At 49.9% G+C, this 11,747-nt stretch overlaps 1 protein-coding gene across 1 annotated transcript in view; it reads right to left on the minus strand.

Moving 5' to 3' along the window:
- The window catches only part of EXTL3 (exostosin like glycosyltransferase 3), a 135,930-nt gene extending 127,844 nt beyond the window's left edge, over positions 1-8,086 (minus strand). The window contains exon 1 of the mRNA XM_039568156.1: positions 8,002-8,086. The gene's annotated coding sequence lies outside the window, so the exon portion shown is untranslated. The remainder of the gene's footprint in view (positions 1-8,001) is intronic.
- Positions 8,087-11,747: the final 3,661 nt, after the last annotated feature.

Raw genomic sequence — 11,747 nt, forward strand, 5'->3', positions numbered from 1 at the left:
CAAAGCTTTGCTGGAGCATGAACAAGCAACTGTGGAGTTCCATTTGTCATCTCACGGCCCACAGCCCTTTTCCTGCAGTCGTCAAACCTCAGGGACACAGACCCCTGGGGAGTGACATTGCTCGTGTTCAGTCACAGCCCAGCAGATTCTTTCTTTTTTGTGTGAAAGTTTGATAGGAAGCAGCTTGGCTGAACTGGAGTGATTTCAAGACGTGGGAAGAGGGAAAGGATAACTATTAATTGGCATCATTTTCTTTCGGCACATACAAACATTTTCTAATAGGGGGAGCCTTCAAACTCCTGTGCTTGAGCTTTAGTGAACACTTTGGAGATGCAACCTGATTTTTCCTTCCCATTTTCTTCTTCAAGAGGCAAAAATGGGAGCAAAAACTTCTGCACCTTGGCTGCACAGAACTTTCACACAGATCTCTGCACAGCATCAGCTGGATCGAAAGTTGGTGTGTCATTTGTGAAATATTCCAGTCCTTTATTGTGCAAGCTCCTAATTATTAATGTCTAGGCTCCGTATTTCTGCAGTGAGATTTATGATGTAGCTCAAGGTGGTGGATTTGAACTAATTTTCCCTCAAATCTACTGATGGGAAACCACAGAAGTGCTTTTTATCCCTTCAACTTCTGTAGTCTCTGGAGTAGAAAAACCCCAAGGAACAAACAAGCCCCTCAAAAGAGGAATCTGAGGTGAAAATTGTCCTTCTCTGCCTCCACCACCACCACCACCACCACCACCACCAGTGGCAAAAATGTCTTTTAAACAGCTCCACACGTCCCTTGTGGGCAATATAGACAGATTTTAGCAAAATTTCACTGTTGTATCTGGTTTTAGGGGATATAAACTGCACTACTGCAAGCCTCCTTCCATCCCACTGAGGCTTTTCAGACCAAGTGCAGAATGGGGACTGCAGCAGGAACAGGACACAGCTGGTGCCCTGGAAAAGGGAGAAAAGAGGCAAGTGAGGCAGAAGCCAGTGGCCACACGTAACCCTTGCAGAGGGAGCCAGAAGCTGTCCCCGTGGAACAACAGCAGGAAACTGTCACTGAGCTGGCTGTGGCCTGTCACAGAGCTGGGCATGGAAAAGTCCTGCAAGGGAGAAGCAGAGAAATTCTGGAAATAGAGAGTTTCACTTCTGCATGTGATTCCCACAGCAAACTGAAAGGGAAAGAGTTTAAGCCCAGAAATTAAGATGGTTTTGGAGTTAAAAGCATGGCTGGAGAGTCAAATGAAGTTAATCTCTTTTTTCCAAGAATAGGATACATTGGAAAAACATGTAGAGTGAGCAACCAGCACCTGGACTGATGGCACACGCTGCTCTTACTGGTCTAACAGGGCTTAACACAAACAGCTTGTGCTCCAAAAAACACTGATATTTATATAGTCATATGTGTATACATGTGCATATAGACATGCTGGTCACACATAATGCAAATAGAAAATAAACCCACAACATCTTCTGGCTCCAGGATGTGGGATTTAAAAAAAATAACAGTCTGCACGTGCTACAGCAAAAGTTGCATTAAAATAAGCACTGCTGGTACCAGTGAGTTATAGATGCTTGTAAGAGGTGGGATAAAGGGATTTCACCATGTTTCGTTCCCTCAGAGGTAACTGCACTCTTATCAGGAGATGCAGGATATGAGTCTCTGACACTGCTCTGATTCATGCTCTGGAATAAAGCAGACATTTGATGGCATCTGCATTGCTGACTCAATTGCGTATCTTTGGTGCTGATCTTGTTGGTGCTGGGAAAAGGGATTGGGAGGGAAAAGTGCTCTTGTTGCCTGCACGCAGGCAGCAACACGGCCACGGCTTTGCTGTTTGCCTCAGGGCCTCACTGGTAAAAATAGGTAAATAAAGAAAATAAATGTGTTCCTGCCTCCATCCCACATCCACCAAGGCAAGGCTTTCAGCTGGTTTTCTCCACCCAGACTTGGCAAAGCAACTTCAAGGAAAAAAAAGAAATTCCAACTGCTCCGCTTTCGGAATATATTTGAAATTAAAAGAAACTAAACCTTGCCCCGTCTTCTCCCTGCGCTTTACTCCCAGCCAGTCTCAGAAAAAGGTGGAAGACAAACATTTTCTTGTTGAGGCTCATTCTAACTCCATGTGGTTGTTTCCAAAGTCTGGATTTATTTAAGTTTCAGCTCTGATACATCTAATTTTCTTCCTTCTGGGGAATAAACAAGAAGAGCAGCAACCCAGCAGATAATGAAACAGATTCTCCTCCAGCTCTACAAGTAGAAAGTTGAAAGGTGGCAAAGAAGATAAATGAACACCTTCAAGGGTGCTTAGAGGATGGGAATGGTGATTTCCAGCAACTTCTGCCTCATCTGGTGCTCTGGCAGCCATTGGTGAACATTCACAGCCCCACGTGCCAGAGCCAGCACGGGATTGCTGCTCTTGTTCTCTTCCTGCCCTGCCTTCCTGCCCACAGCTGCGATGGATATAGCTGCTCAGCCTCTTCTCACAAAGCAAGAGGGGCTTTGACACCTTCTGTGCTTAAAAGTGGGTGATTTAGCAAGAAAAAGACCTGCAGCTGCATGTTATAGAATCATACAATCCTATAGTGGCTTGTGTTAGAAGGGAACTTAAAGTTCATCTTGTTTTAACACCCTGCTGTGGGCAAGGACACCTTTCGCTAGACCAGGTTGCTCCAAGCCCCTCCAACATGGCCTTGTGTGGGTCTTCATCCCCATGGAATGACCCAGGCTGGGTTATCCATGGTGGACAAGGATAACATGGGAGACAACTCTCTATGCCTCATGTCCCTCTTGGTATTTCATTCCTCAAGGGTGTAAACAGGACCTCAGGAGGGTGAGGCTGAAGGTGCTCTGCTGGAGACACTGTCCAAGAGCAAGAGCTTTCCCCTAGCACCTCCTCCCAGCCTGGCTCACTGGAGCCCATGCACTTGGCATACACAGCGTCCACGCTGGCTCTGGAGAACTTTGGGATGAGCCAGGAGGAGAAATGCCCCACAGGCTGCTGAGGCGGCCAAGACCATGCCAATTCCAACTCCCACCTTCCCACCTGGCCTGTGGCAATGGCCCCACCAAACCCAAAAGCTGAAAGAGCCAGATGATTTACAGCAAACAAGAACAGGCCCAGGGTTGACAGCCTCAATGCCCAGCGCCAGGGCTAAGCCTCCTTTCCAGGGAAGTCGTGTCTCGTCAAGCCTTGGCTGAGCGCTGGCCCAGGCTGCGGCTTGCCCAGCTTCCCGGGGCGCCCTGGCTGGTGACTAATTACCCATGACTAATAATCACCTCTTCCCTCCATCACGGCACTTCTGCTGGCACCCACTCATTTGGCACAAAGCCCCTCGGGTTCCCTTCCCTCGGTGACCCCACTGCTCCACCACACATGGACAGAACTAGTCCAGTCATTGCAGATGGTCAACAAGGAGCCTCTCACTGAGCCTCTTGGTTTTTGGGAGCTACTACAACCACCACCAGGTGTGCCTGTCTCCAGGTGTGCCAAGCAGCCAACCTGTGCCCCCCTGCATTCCCATTGGGAGCTCCACTGAATTTTCCCCATCCCAGTTCATCTCCACTCTTTAATTAATCACAAACCAAAAATCAGGGGAGGGCGGCTGTTCTAGGACAGCAGACAGCCATTAAATAAAATATAAATACCTCATCCATACTTAACATCAGGTTTGATCTACACTGTTTTCCTTTCTTTTTTCAAGGTGATGTGCAATTTCTTTGGTTGCATTTTGGGAAGGGGAGGGCTGACTTACTGCATAATCTCATTTTTGATCTATTATTAAATGCCTGCTTTCTTTTTTCTTTTTTTTTTTACCCTTTCTCTAGGAAGCCAGAAGCCCCAGCAGGAATTACTGCCAGAAAGAAAGGTGAACTGTGAAATGAAAGCTGCAAGAGAAAGAATTGCTTGGGCTTTTGTTTGAAATTTTCAGAGTTCTCTGATTTTTGGTTGGAAAAATCTCAGATTGGCAAACAAAGGCCAGAGCCAGGACTCAATGGAAGTCTGGGACAGGACCACAGCACATGAGGGCAGTGGCACTCAAGGCAGCCAGGAACGGCTGATTTTTTACCATTCCAATTCCATCTGAAGGTGGATCCATTCCTAAGGCCACGCTGGAGATGCATCAGAGTGGAGGAGTGATTTTCTTCACCCTTTTTGCCTCCTTCCAGCCCCTCTACATCGCTGGGAGCGATTCCTCCTTCTGCTGTGTTTCAGAAACAAGGAGTTTCTCCTCATTTGGCACCAGGACATGCTCCCACCTCCCAGCCAGATGAGTCGAAAGCAAGTGTGGCTTTGCTGCCAGCTCCTACTGAGAGCTGGATGCTCCCCTGGTCGCACCGGCCACTTGGCTGGCCAGCAAATGGTCCCCTTGAGGAGCCACATGTCCAAACTGGGTCCCCAGTGAAGCCTCTGCTCTGGCATCTGGAGCTGACACAGGTTTGTACAGAAATCATCCACTGGCAGCCCCAGAGAAGGGCAAATGCTTGTTAGCATTTCCTATTAATTGAATTAATTAGTTTAACAATTTCCTGTTAATTTCCTATCATAATCATTGCCTTATTAACTAATAGGAACAAAGCCATCATTTAACCACCAGGAATGCAACTCAGTGGCAGTCCCAGCCACCAAAGATATTTTTTGGGAAAAGAATAGTTTTTTAAGTGCCTTTGTTTTTAAAGAGTGGCCCATGCAAGCAGCTGAAGGTTTTGCAGCTGAAGTGGACAAGTTCAGACCCATTCTGAAGGAAAAAGCATCCCTGGGCCACATTCCATAGAAAACTCTCTGTTTTTTCCAAGGGAGTACAGAAAGGGCAGGGAGGTGACACACAGCCCAGAGAGCAGCTCCTTCTCCTTCTGCAACTGGACATCCCAGTACCTCTTCCCTGGGAAAATCCAGTGGATGCTTGGGGAAGAAATCCAAGAAACGGCACATCTGGAAAGAGCCATCCCTGGCTGGGAGCAGTCAGCAGATGTGAACATCCATCCGACAGCCCCAGTGCCCATCACTCCTCAAGCATTTGAAGGGCCACCAGGACCTTTCCTGGTCCTGCTACAGGGATCATGAAAGCTTCTGCTTGACCATTTCCAGGCATCTGCTTCCAGGACCCACCAGAGACCAACTAGAGATATAATAAACACAAACTCTGGCGTGGGACTGGAAACCTTTTCCTCATTCCCAAGGGAGACAGAGAAATAAAAGAAATTAAGGAAGCAGTTGTGAACCTTCAATTCCAACTCACCCAACAATCACAAAATCCTTTTTGGGATCCCCAGAGACCAAATTACATGAGAGCAGATGTTCCCTCACCTTCTTATTTTTGCTGGATACGACTGATTCAAGTTTCTGGGCACCAAACCAGTTGGAAAGAGTCTGTTCCCAGAGATGTACGTCTGCTGAAAACACCAGAGCTGGATGTCACCGTGACATGAGGGGTGTATGCACCACCTTCTTTCTCCACCTCCAGCCTGAATCCCATCCTGCCTTCCCTTAAACTCAGCAAAAAGGAGCCAGATCAAAGCAACTGTCTGCATTTGGCTTTATCTGCTACAAAATGTCAAACTCTTCAACAGGAATTGCAACATTTCCATCCTCCCTCCTTCCAAAGCACGAAGACTGGTATAAAGAGGCCAAAAATGTATCAGAGAAATGAAAGCATCACCTACGCCAGCCACAAATGGACTGAAGCTGGAGGTCCCTCTTGGAGAACAAAGGGTTCTGCAGAGGAAAAACGCACCTGGATTTCTCCACGTTCCCTTGCATCACCTCTGAGTTTGCTTCCCATGCAACCATTAATATGAAAATGTGAGTGCACGTGTGGCGTGCTGGAAATATTATGACTAATGGATGGAACCAGTTCAGCGTGTCAAAATCTTCCCTCTCTCCTGATGTAGCAGCATTTCGCGTGCACTTGAGACATTGGCACCTACATTTCATCTGTTTTCTTATAAGAAGATGGAACACATGTAATGAACTACAGTGATTTTATGTCTCACCAGCAGATTCTGTGCTGGCAGTGCTGCAGAGGAGCCACAGGGCCCCTCAGGCTATGGGATCAACAGGCTTGCATCCCCCCTTATTTATTTTGAAAGAGCACATCAGGGCACAAGACATCATTTGATTTTTATTTTTTCTCCTGCTAATACCCCATTTTTCCCATCTCTGGTATTTGATGGCACCGGGCTGCATCTCCTCATCACTCCTGCACCCATCCTGCATCCCTGAGGCTGCACAGGCTCTTCCAGCAGGGAGAAAGCTCTTGCTCAAGGTTTCTCTGGGACCATTTAGAGTCTCATATCAATGATATGCACCAGCACCTCCACCCCTGAAATCCCCTGAGCCCTGAGCTCCTGCTTTGGACAGGCACATTCCCATGATCACTGGGACAGCTGGGCTCCAGCTCCCAGACCTGGCCAGGTCTGCAGCAGTGGGGATGGGCAGAGAAACACTTCAGCACCTTTAGCTTTTACCAGAGATAAAAGTAACGGCGTTTGTCCTCCTTTGCAGCATCCTTTCCCTCCCGCTGAGCAGCGCTGGCCGCGGAGCCGGCACGCATCCCCGGGCAGAGCGCACGGCTCCGGCTGGCGCACAGCGCTGCCAGGTCAGCCATGCTCACACTTTCCACGTCTGCAGCATCTCAGCCTGGTGCTGAGCTGGAGCAGAAACCCTGCAAAGCCCCTTCCTGCAGCAACCGAGGGGAGAGACGCCCAGAGAAAAGCCCGAGGGAGGCAGAGCACAGAGCAGCCTCTGCAGGGAGCGAGGTTTGCACGAAGGAGCAGAAGTTTCTTCGCTCGGCCACTGAGACACGTTTGAAGGTGCAGGTTGGACGGGGAAACATCTGTGGCTGTAGGGAGCCCAGACTGCCCAGACCAGAGTGGAACACAAAGAAACCCAGCTTCCAGCATGATGAAATACAAGTTTATTTGCTTTAGCCCGGGTCCAACTTCTCTCCCTGGCTTAGGAAAAATTTCTTTAATGCTGCTCTGGCTGGGGGCTTTTGTGCAAACCAGGTTTTTAACCAACTCAAAAAACAATTCGAGAGAGATGGTGAGTACTGAGCACCCAGATCCAGGACACCAAGGGGGACCCGAGCAAGGAACCAAGACCAGAGCATCCTGACTTCTCCAAGTCCTTTTGCTCTGCCCACACTCTCCTGGTTCACATCCCAGACACGGAGTTAACGCAGCCATAGCTGAACGATGAGAGGCACCACTACACCGGGGCTGCCGAGATGCCTCTTTAAGGAAAGCCAAAGCCATTCCTCTGCTCTCGGGGGCCGCTCGCCTCCTCTCCGACCATTCCCGGCTCTCCCTCCCTGCAGGGATTTCTCCCTGTGGCACAGAAGCCCTTCCAAAGCCTCCAATTTTCCTTGCATTCCCCATGGCCCAAATTGCCAAACTCGAACACAACTTTCACCGGGGGCAGAGGAACCCCCGCCCGCTGTTTCAACGCAGCCGTCACATGAAACCTAATTTATGTTGCACCATCCCGGCGCAGCAGGAGAGGAGCCGGTGCCACCCCAGGGCCACCGACACGAGTTTCCCCGAACTTTGGGGACCTGGATGAAAACCCACCCACCCCACCTCCCCCAAGAAAGCAGCTGCCAGCTCAGCCAGGGTTCATCCCACTGGAAAAACCCCCAGCCCCAGGGACATGCCAAGCCCCAGGGGCATCTCCAGCCCGGGATAGGGAGGGGAAAGGAGGAGGAGGAGGAGGATGGGTCCCCTCCAACCGGGAACCATCCCGGGAGGGGCTGGTGCTGCTCCCGAGCTGAGTCCGGGGTATCCCTCCTGTGCGGCGGGGAGTGATTATAAAGTAGAATAAAATAAAGAAATGAAATATTAAAATAAATGGGGGGGGGGAAAAATAATGAGAATAAAAGCTAAACCAATAAACTAAAAATTAAAAAATAACAGAAAATAAATCCAATAACATAGCATAACATAAAATAAAATTAAATTAAATCATATCCTGCCGCCCGAAGTGTCCCGGGGAGCGCAGCGCTTACCTGGCGGAGGGGCTGCGCTGCCCCGCGGAGCTCCGCGCTGTCCCTGCGGCCGCAGCCCGGCGTGCGGAACCCGCGGAGCCCCCGGCCCTGCTCGCTGCATTCTGGGAAGCGGCGCCCAAAAATGGGGGCGCGGTGCCCTCTGGTGGCACCTCCTGCGCGTGGGGTCCCCTCGGGTGGGAAGGGGCGGGGGGGGCCCGGGGACCCGCAGGGTGATTTGGGGTTCTAATGGGGTGTGTGTATAAATGTGTATCTCTGTATGTCTAGGTATGTATATGTGGTTTTATATATATATATATATGTATGTAATTTTATGTGTATCTGGTATGCATGTATTTTATGTGTGTGTGTATATATGTATGTATGTATGTATATATATATTTGTGTATGTGTAACAACAGAATCCCAGAATGTTTACTTTGGAAGGGATCTTAAATATCACATTGTTCCACCCCCTGCCATGGGCAGGGACACCTTCCACCATCCCAGGCTGCTCCAAGCCCCAATGTCCAACCTGACCATGGACACTTACAGGGATCCAGGGGCAGCCACAGCTTCTCTGGACAACCTGTGCCAGGGCCTCCCCACCCTCACAGCCAGGAATTCCTTCCCAATATCCCATCCATCCCTGCCCTCTGGCAGTGGGAAGCCATTCCCTGCGTCCTGTCCCTCCAGGCCTTGTCCCAAGTCCCTCTCCAGCTCTTCTGGAGCCCCTTTAGGCACTGGAAGGGGCTCTAAGATCTCTCCAGAGCCTTCTCTTCTCTGTGTCCATTCCCAGGCAGAACCCGAAAAAGGTGTCTTAAAACCCCCTCTATAAAATAAGTGGGAAGCACTGGTTTGAAGAGGAAGGGGCAGATGTTGGGGCACATCAGCTCTTGGGGTGAAACTCATGGCTGGAGGTGCAAGGTTCAGAGTATTCTCCTTGTTATGAGACCTTATTAGACACATATAGAATGAGTTATAGAGTTATAGAAATGCATAGACTGATGGACTGGAAATGTATAGATTGATGGATTATATGTACCCATGGGTGTTGCAGGAGGATGTGGGGCCAGGGTGGGTCTGGGGCTGTGACCCAGAGTCCCCAGACCCAGCCCTGACACTTTCTGCCCTGCTTTTCCCCACAGACCTTTCCTCTCCTCTGTGCCCAGGCTGCTTGGACAGGTAATTAATGCATCTCAGGTGGGTAATTAATTCATCTCAGGTGGGTAATTAATGCAGCTCTGCAGCAGAATCACCTAAATATTAACGAGACTTTGTGGCTTGACCTCCCTGGGTCACCACTCCAGCAGTTTTGCTCTGCTGAGCCCAGCACTGGGATCCTGCTCGAAGGCCAACCAAGAGCTCAGCAAAACCCTGAGGAAAAGTGGTCCCAATGGGATGATGTCACCCCAAAAATGGGCTTAAAGCCCAAATACTGCTCTGAAAGTGAGACCTCACAAGCCTTGATCCACATTCCCGGTTTGCATCACGATCCACTAATGTAATTCCTGGGGTTTTTTTCTGGCAGGAGAAGCAACTGCAGGTCATGGACAAGACCTGGAAAAGAGCCATCAGTGACAAGAAAGGAGAATTGCTGAAGGACTCTGAGGAAAAGCAGAGGCACAGCAATCAGGTGTGTGCACAGCTGGAGCTCCAACTTGTCTCTCCGCTTTTCCATGGCAAGAGCAGCCTCACAGGAAGGACTTGGCTTTCTGGTGCCACCTTGTGTCTGCTGCAGACGTGAAGAGACATTTCAGGCCCTGCCAGTAGCTCATTCTGACTCAAAAAGCCTCTTTTTCAACCGAAGTCCCCATTCTGTTCCAATGACGTCTTTCTACATGCTCCTGTTGCTTCCCAGGAGCAGGGATGTGACTCTGTGGAGATCAGAGTCCCTGTCCCAATCAACATTTGGCCAAATTCTGGGGAGGGCTGCAGATATTTCTCAAATCCCAGGAAATCCCGTGTTTTCCTGGTGTGTTTGTCAAGTGTCACATCCAGAGCAGCAACGTCTGTCTAGAACAACAACTTAAATAAAGTAAAACATTGTGGATGTCCCCAGGGGGTGACCAAGGATGGGGACAGGGGGTCCCTTATGGGAAATTTTGTCTCTAACTGATTTTCCTGGCACCATTTCCTCCAGCTCCAGGTGACAGCTTGCACACAGATAATCCAACATCTTCAAAGGGGCCGGTGCTGCCGGGACCTCCTGGTGGAGCACAGGGATGGGATTTGTGGAGATTACAAAGGCTGGAAACATTTCTGTGGAGCATCCAGGTCTGGTCAGACAAATGGAGAAGAGCAAAGCCAGCAAGGAGCATCTCCCCTCCATCTCCTGTAGCCGGGGCAGCTCCTGGGGTACCTGGAGGGGGTAAATTTAATCTTTTCCATTCGTTTTTAATCAGCTCATCAGCGATGGGCACTGACAGCGTGCTGGCTAAGAGGTTTATGTCTGTTATCCCCTAAGGATTAGTCTTTGGGATCCAAGAGAGGGAAGTGGCTGCACTTCCAGCTCACTGGGGGCGTGCATTGCAGCAGAGATTGCCTGCAAAACAGTCTCCCCAATGCCCTGCTGCCTCCCTGTCATTTATTTGCACAGCCCAGGGATGGACTGACTTCCTTCCTTCCTTCCTTCCTTCCTTCCTTCCTTCCTTCCTTATTCCTTCCTTCCTTATTCCTTCCTTCCGAATTCCTTCCTTCCGAATTCCTTCCGAATTCCTTCCGAATTCCTTCCGAATTCCTTCCTTCCGAATTCCTTCCTTCCGAATTCCTTATTCCTTCCTTCCTTCCTTCCTTCCTTCCGAATTCCTTCCTTCCCTCCCTCCCTCCCTCCACTCTGAGGATCCCATATAGACCCTATAGGATGGGAGATGACTTCCCAACAGCCTTTGTGGGGCCATACAGGGTGTGTGGATTTGCATGTGTGCCCTTAAGCGTGTGCACACTTTTGGGGGAAATAAAATAGCAAAGCCTGACCCTAAAAATGTCCCAAAAGCTTCTTGTCCCCATTTGACACCCTGAAACAGTCTGGGGTACATAGGCATGGAGGAATTTTGGACATGATGGGGATTTGAAATTTTCTGCGGGGAGAAATTCTGGGGAGCTGAAACCAGGGACAGGGCTCTGCTCCATCCTCCTGGGTGCTCATTTCACAGGAGCTGAGCTGCACCTGGAGGCACCCTCGGGCACTTGGGGTGTCAAGATGACACCCACTGGGGTGTTTCTGGTCTCTGGGGTGGTGAGGAGACACTCATTGGGGTGTTTCTGGTCTCTGGGGTGTTGGGGACACACCCATCACCCACACACAAAATAACTGCTTGTCCCCAGCCCTCCTAGAGGCCTCAAGTTGTGACAACTAAATTGTCCCAGATATCCCACATGGGGTTTCTCCCAGGTGGTGCTGGTCCATCACGGGGCTCAGAGAAAAGGACGTGGGACTCCTCTTGCAGGGTCACTGATGGGATATTGCCGTGTCTGTCCCCCCACATCTCCCTCCAGGGCAGGACATGGAGCAGAGGAGGGGACTTGCATTGTCCAGGCACCAGAAAAGATGGGGAAAAGCATAAACTAGCACAAAGCTCCCGTTTGCAGCTCCAGAAAGCACCGAGTTTGATGTGATTTCTGCACATTCCATGATTCTCTAGCTCTTATGGTGTCCCTACAAACCACAGACATTTCTGGCCTCTGCAGGATCCCAACTGCAATGGGATCGATTGATTCCCGTGGGAATGCCACCCTTTCCCTGCCGCGGCCGTATCCATGGACGTATC

The sequence above is a fragment of the Corvus cornix genome, chromosome 3, assembly GCF_000738735.6.
Source record: "Corvus cornix cornix isolate S_Up_H32 chromosome 3, ASM73873v5, whole genome shotgun sequence".
Taxonomy (NCBI): Eukaryota; Metazoa; Chordata; class Aves; order Passeriformes; family Corvidae; genus Corvus; species Corvus cornix.